The sequence below is a fragment of the Ptychodera flava genome, chromosome 3 (assembly GCF_041260155.1).
Source record: "Ptychodera flava strain L36383 chromosome 3, AS_Pfla_20210202, whole genome shotgun sequence".
NCBI lineage: Eukaryota > Metazoa > Hemichordata > Enteropneusta > Ptychoderidae > Ptychodera > Ptychodera flava.
In genome coordinates, this window is record NC_091930.1 from 11,765,248 (window position 1) to 11,772,736 (window position 7,489).

At 36.8% G+C, this 7,489-nt stretch overlaps 1 long non-coding RNA gene across 1 annotated transcript; it reads left to right on the forward strand.

Annotated features, from left to right (window-relative positions):
• Window positions 1–328: 328 nt before the first annotated feature.
• LOC139125001 (uncharacterized) lies at window positions 329–5,576 on the forward strand. The gene is made up of 5 exons (XR_011550127.1): window positions 329–401; window positions 763–871; window positions 1,760–1,970; window positions 2,325–2,393; window positions 5,487–5,576. It is a non-coding gene; the product is annotated as an uncharacterized lncRNA (long non-coding RNA).
• Window positions 5,577–7,489: the final 1,913 nt, after the last annotated feature.

Genomic DNA, 7,489 nt, shown 5'->3' on the forward strand with positions numbered 1-7,489 from the left:
GCACACAACCAAACACAAACTTTCTGTAAATGTGTACAAAGTACAAGAATGGTACAAATGGTAATGGACAGATTTCTCTAAACTGTAATCATGCAATCTTTGTCTCTGTATTGCAGTGCAGCTGTTATGCAACAGTCTTCAGACAATTCTGTTTGCAATTATCATGAGCAAAGTGTGTAATTTGATTATCTGCCCAGGTGTCATAATTCTCGTCTTTAAAATACATGTATTATAGTGTTATACAATAACAGCATTTGTTCATCCACTGAATTATATATGTTATGTTATGTGGACTACGCATTTTTTACCAAATTTCAGGACGCTGTGAAAAATATTCCGAAATCAAGCATTCTTGGGACATATGGCATGGGGGCAAAAATATCCACAAGAAAATCTTAGAGGTGAGATAGTGTTAGATTTTATTTACATGATAATGCATTGCAAACCTACTGGTAATATTGTTCATCAGATGTGTTTATTTCAGTATTTGATTATCAATTTTAAGTGTAATGTGAAAGAAAACTTGTTACACGTTTAACTTGCAGTATTTGTTAGTTTTATAGTATTTGCTAATGAAAGTTGACATTCTGAGGGGAAAGTTTCATTTATTACAGCAATAGACTGGTAATAGGTGCAAATAGTCATGAAACGTCTCATTGTAATTTTAAAAATGTAAATGAAAATATTGTTGAAAACCAGACGCTTTCTTTCCAAAGTAAAACAAAAAACAAAACTCTTTAACGTTGTCTGATTTTTTGGCAGGCATCCAAACAAAGAGCTTGCAAGGATCTACGTACCCTGGGCAAATGCATTGAGGAATCATTTTTGGTATGCTGCAAAGGAATGCAATGGCAGTGAGAGAAAGATGAAGGTATGTTGTTTAATGCTGATTTTGTTTCTTGCAATGACAGGGCTCGAAATTAGCGGTAGTCTCGCGTCCACAGACTACCAACTTTTCACTAGGGCTACCAAAATCCATTAAATGTGGGCCCACAGGGACTACCAAAGCCGGGGACATGAAATTCAGTCAGTATTTGGCGTGTCATGTCCGGTCTGTCACTTTAGGACCAGCTAAATGCAGTCAAACCCAGCTGGACAAAGAAAGGCCTGACGAAGACGACCATGCGGCGGAACTTTACAACAAAGTTTCTATATCTGTACTGTCATGCTTGAATGACAGGCACAGGAAGTGATAGCCAATGAAAATGCATTTTTGTTGCATTTTGATCAAAATATATCAATCACAATGACACAGAAATTAGATGCCTCCTCCCTACAGAAAGCCCATGGTCTATTTTTAGACTTGCTACAATATGTCTCAGTGCTGAGAAGGTCGAATCATTGTCATGGCGACTATCAGAATTTGCATACAACTCTGAGAGTGAATTTAGAGTTGTCAATAGGTCACCAAACTTTTGAGTATCACTAACGTCCATTATACCTGTTTCCTTGGGTATTAAAAGTGTGCAATATTCATAGCAAATGACGAGAGAATTCACTTTATTGGCAGAATCTTGAAAAATAGCTTTTTCTTGTCTGGTTAACGAAAAAAGATATTGCTGAACTAAAGTATGCATGGGCTACCAGCCATTGTCACGGGCTACCAACTTCAGAAAATGGTAGCCCAAGTGAACTACCAGGAAAAAAAGTTAATTGCGAGCCCTGAATGATTCTTCACAGGCTCACAGATACCCTGCAACTGGCAGTCCTCAACTTATGTTATTCTTTCAAGTTTGCATTTCTTTGTATATTCTTTCAGGCCATTTGGTTTGGCATACTTCACCATGTAGTTGATGAACATGAGTGGATTCTCAATCATGATGGAACATATGGAAAGTGTGGACATGGTCCGCTCAGTGATGGTGAACGAATACCATTGTTGATAAGAGGATCACTGTCACATATAGCACTGCGAAAGATTGTAGAAGACAAGCGTCTAATGAAAATATCCCTTACTATGTCAACTTTCGGTAGAAGTTTATATTTTGCAGTAATGAAAATTTTGTCACTATCACTGCAATGAAAATTTTCAAAGTTCAGAACATACATGCCACTTTTGCAAGTGTCAAAAGTAGTATGCTAAGAAATTTATTTGTTGTGATTTTGCTGTGAAATCAGTATTTGTCATTCCATATCACAGTACCCATGACAAGCCTGTATCAATTTACCACACAGCTTGATTTACATCTACATTTACACAGAAACAGCATTTCATTCAAAAATATACAAGTGAAAACGATCTTGCTTGTTTTGATCTAGGATGCGTATGATATTTAGCATTATTACTGCATGCAAATTTTAAATGTATCCTTTTTGTATTTCAGACATACTGGATTCTTAGAATCCTTCCACAGCCATCTTTTGATGTATGCACCAAAGCGCCTTTCATATTCGTAAGTGTTTATTGCTTGTTTCCTCAAAATTTTAAGTCCAAACTGTTACATTACACTGAAATGTAGCGTTCACAAGGTTTAAGCTGTATTGCATGGAACATACTGTTGTTTAGTGGGATATGGCAGTATTGTCAGATGACACAAGATAGTACAAATAATATTTGGTGAATCATATTACTTTGAATTTTATAGTTATAGAATCTCATGGAAAACACATTCTACCAATATAAGTAAATTCTTTGTTTTGTGTCAAATTAAAATTATGAAAGCTATATGGCCAAGAAGATCAAAGCATACTCTTACAGTTCACAATATTTGACAAAGGTTTTAGTTAATGTATATAAATAAAGCTAAGCTGTACTTCCTATCAAAATTCAGTGTGTGGTCATTCTTGGCAGCATAAAAATGTACCTACTTCAGTATTATACACTTTCTACTGTAGTGTGCATGACCACCATTCCACTAGTGTATGCACAGGGGACACGTGCTTGTTGTTTATTTGTGTCTGTTTGTTGTTTGTTTGTTTGTGTGTATGTTTGTGTTTGTTTAGTTGTTATTTTTAATAAAATAACAGCGAAAAGCTGTTTTGTTAATATTTGTCAATAAAGAGCAGTTTATTTGTTTATTTGTTTATTTGTTTGTTTGTTTGTTTGTTGATACGTATTTCCGATGGTTAGGGTTAGGGTTAGGCTTAAGTTAGGGTTAGGGTTAGGCTTAGGCTTAGGCTTAGGCTTAAGTTAGGGTTAGGGTTAGGGTTAGACTTATTCACTCCCTTATATATTGAGACAAGGGGAGCAACTGGGATTCCAACATCTGTATTTTCAAGTCAAGAAAAACACACCAAATAAATGCCGGACAATTGAAATATTGGGTTTGTGGCAGCATCATGTCCTGTACTTACCACACCTATCCTTTAATTCGATGGAAAGGGCAAAAATCGGCGATATTTAGCATCTTCCTCCTTTGATTCGTACAGTTTGTACGGCAAAACGTAAGTGTCACACTTTGGCGGGTCAGTACGTCAGAGAAATTCAAATCGGACCAATCAGGCAGCTTGTTAGACTCACAACACTACGTGAACGCCAGTTCTCAAGCGACTATACCACAGCAAGATGCAGTCGTGCCTGTGACTAATACGTGTTCGCAGATATCGAGAATGCAACAAAAAAGTCGTTGATTCACTGTTCATGACAACGGATCATACTTTAACCCATTAAAAGATGTAAAAACAATGGGAAAACTCGAGTTCCCTTGACAGCAACGTAAGGAAAATGACACGTTTTTCCAGTACTTTCTTGATTCTTTGACCCTGCTCACCCCGTCGCCTAAATAGAATAGTCTCACACACGTCTGCCATGGTTTATTTTCATTGACGGCCACGATCTCTGTTTTCATCTTCTGAACATGCAGTTGCTTTTGTTTGAAGCAATTATCCTTTCATTTGTGAAGCTTTTTTTCCTGGTGACTATTACAATCACTGCTATGTTGTTGTTTTCACAAGATGTATACGGTTTGATACAGGAATATTGAGTTGCCTTTCCGTGTAGGCAATGCATGCCATGCCAGTTCACATACACTCAGATCAGCAGCATACATGTACATGACGTCTTTGTTTCAAGTTTGGGTTTTTTTTCGACGCTGAAATTTTACCAAAATGTCACTTCTGTATTCAGAGATTGTGTAATCAATACCTTTGGATAAAGTTGATTTGGAAAGCGATAGACACATCCAGAGGAGTTGAAAAAATCGTGCATAAAATTAGCATAAGTTAAGCGACCGTGGCAGAAAAAAATGGGATGCTCGAGCCCCTCCCATAGTTTTTACCACCGTTCAGTGTTGCCGAACCGGGGGCTTATAGTGTACTCGGACGAGTACAGTATTGTTCGTAGTTGGAAGGTTACTGCCCGTAGTTTACTTTCGATAGCTAGAAAACTATTAGAATTGAACCAATACCAAGAACAACTTTTCCAGCCGCGGAAATTCAACCGTGGCGTGGCGACGGTCTCTCTGTATTTGTTTACTTCCGGGTTTACGCTCATGTTTTTTCCATTTAGGCTCGTATATCTCACGAACTGATTGGAAATGAGTGCGTTTCGCACAGATGTATAGTTGAAGTACTCTCTAGTGGAACCTTCTTCTCATAAGACAAAAGTGAATGTTGCGGCATACAAAGTTGTCGACGATTCGTAAGGGAAAATGAACATGGCAAAATGCGCCAAAGTAAAATCATCCTGGTTCGAGCCCCACAACGGTAACGTCTCCAGTTCGGGCCAAGGCAGGGCTAACAAGCTATCTGATTGGTCCGATTTGAATTTCACTGACGTACTAACCCGCCAAAGTGTGACACTTACGTTTTGCCGTACAAACTGTACGAATCAAAGGAGAAAGATGCTAAATATCGCCGATTTTTGCTCTGTCCATCGAATTAAAGGATAGGTGTGATAAGTACAGGACATGATGCTGCCACAAACCCAATATTTCAATTGTCTGGCATATATTTGGTGTGTTTTTCTTGACTTGAAAATACAGATGTTGGAATCCCAGTTGCTCCCCTTGTCTCAATATATAGAGGGAGTGAATAAGCCTAACCCTAACCCTAACCCTAACTTAAGCCTAACCCTAACCCTAACCCTAACCCTAACTTAAGCCTAACCCTAACCCTAACCCTAACCCTAACTTAAGCCTAACCCTAACCATCGGAAATACGTACCAACAAACAAACAAACAAATAAATAAACAAACAAATAAATAAATAAACTGCTCTTTATTGACAAATATTAACAAAACAGCTTTTCGCTGTTATTTTATTAAAAATAAATAAACAAACACAAACATACACACAAACAGACACAAATAAACAACAAGCACGTGTCCCCTGTGGTGTATGTGGATCATTCTTTTGATCATGAATTCTGGAAATGTTTTCTACGTATGTTTTTCGGAGACGATGACATTTCCACTGACCTATTGATGGAAATATCATTTTGTAAGTGGAGATGTTATTTCTATTCTCTTACCACTGTAAGTCTTATTATAGTAATCTCGTATCAGGAATGTATTATTCACCAATATCCATCTTTACAAATGTTTCAGTTTTGTTGGCTACAAAGCACGGACAGTGTTGGCTGCTATAGACTTCAACAAACATGCTAATCAGCAGAAAGAAGTTGCAGTAGATAGACAACCAAGGTAATGTACCTGTACACTGTCATTTTCAAGGTTGCCAAAATTTTTAAAGCTGTAGTGTCTTTGAGTCTTTTAATAAACCCAACTTAGAATGTATTTGTTTAACTGCTCTTGCTGAGTTTGGACATTTTCACATCTGAAAGTGAATTCATTCTTCAGCAGTAAACCATGTTCATTGCACATGCATGAGTTTGTTGACAGCTGAATACTATGCACTTTATCTAAGTGTATTGATTGGAAGCAGAAACAACACTCAACACATGTCTTTTCATTGTATGTGTGTTTATAACTTTTTTCGTTTGTGAATTCATTTACATGTTTGTGTTTGGTCATGTATGTGAATGTGTTTCTGGTATTTGTGTTCAAGATATGCATTCAGCTTTGTGCATGATGTGTAATTTTCCTATGACTAATTGCTAGCCACTATTGAACCCTCAGGGATGGGGGGTGGGGGCACTCTTGATATTTTCATATGGGGTGTGCCACCTGAGTTCAATACATATACTCATGTACATTCAAATAAATATGACCCATTGTTAGGAATTTCTTTGATAAATTTTGGGAATTTTCACCTTTATTCTGTGACATGTGAAGGTTTGCCTTTTTATCAAACAATGTTTAGGGTTTTTGTATGAAAAATCAACCCATAATTAGAGATTTGTTCAGAAAAATTGACCCATGTTTAGGGATTTTTTCATGAAAAAGTTACCCATTTGGGTGGCACATAAACATACACCTTTTCTATGGGAGTACCCCCCCTTCCCTGAATAGAACCAAGGTCAAATCACTGATAAATATCATTACATTCTTTTGCAGGTACTATTGCAAGTATTCAAAGATGCCAAAGAGGTTTTATCCAGTACCTGTGGTAGCCAAAAAGAAGTATGACTACATAAATGACATTCAGCAGCAGATTTTTGAAATGCGCCTTGGAGTAGGAGGTCATTTATCTCAATATGTTCCATCAGCTGAAAATGATCCCTGTCATCTACATACAAGACTGTCAATTATGAACCCTCCAAATATTGCTGACTTAGTAGAGGCTCATGCGAGCAGGTTTGCGAAGTCCACAACATCAGAAGAGCTCGTCTAAAGGAGATCTATCTCAGATACGAAGGAACATATTGCCTTATACATTGGACACTCTCAATAAACACAGATTCAGCAGTTTACATTTGTGAAAATGACAACTCACACTTTTGTGCACTAGTAAGAATGCACATGTTGTATAATAGTTTGTGTGACAGTTTCTGTAGGAAATATTCTATTTTCTTGTCAAGACATTGTCAAAGTTTCTCATCCAATGTGTTGTTCCTGAACACCAAAAGACAACATAGACAAATACAGACAAATGTCAATCTATCATAAAACATGATTTATTCTCATGCATTTGAGCATTGCAGCAGATACATATGCTACATTTTCTTTTGAAAAGGAGTAAAATTCACCAAAATAAATTCAATGTGTTGGCATCATCTGATAGTTTCTATGTTTGATATGACATTGAAACAGTGTTTTGTCAAAAGGACAAAACAGAATGTCAGAATTTTCACAAGTCCATACTAAATGCAGCCATGTGTTATAGCATGATCTTTTAACAAAACAAAAATCTCTATATGGTATTGAAATACCCTGTTCTTGATCTGTATATGCAACTATATTGGCTATGGAATTTGTTAGTGTTAATTCACTGGTTTGAATAAAAACTAAAAATCTAACTGTTTGTTCACTAATGTCATAGATTTATTACAACTGTGTATCAAAAGCAACATTTATCTTTTTGCACCGTAATGTTGATTTTGAACAATCATGTATGACCAGAAGTACCAGGATGTAAGATCAAGAGTAGTTCATGAAATCAAAAGTGGCACTCAACCCTAACTGTCACTAAGAGATGTATAACGAAGTAC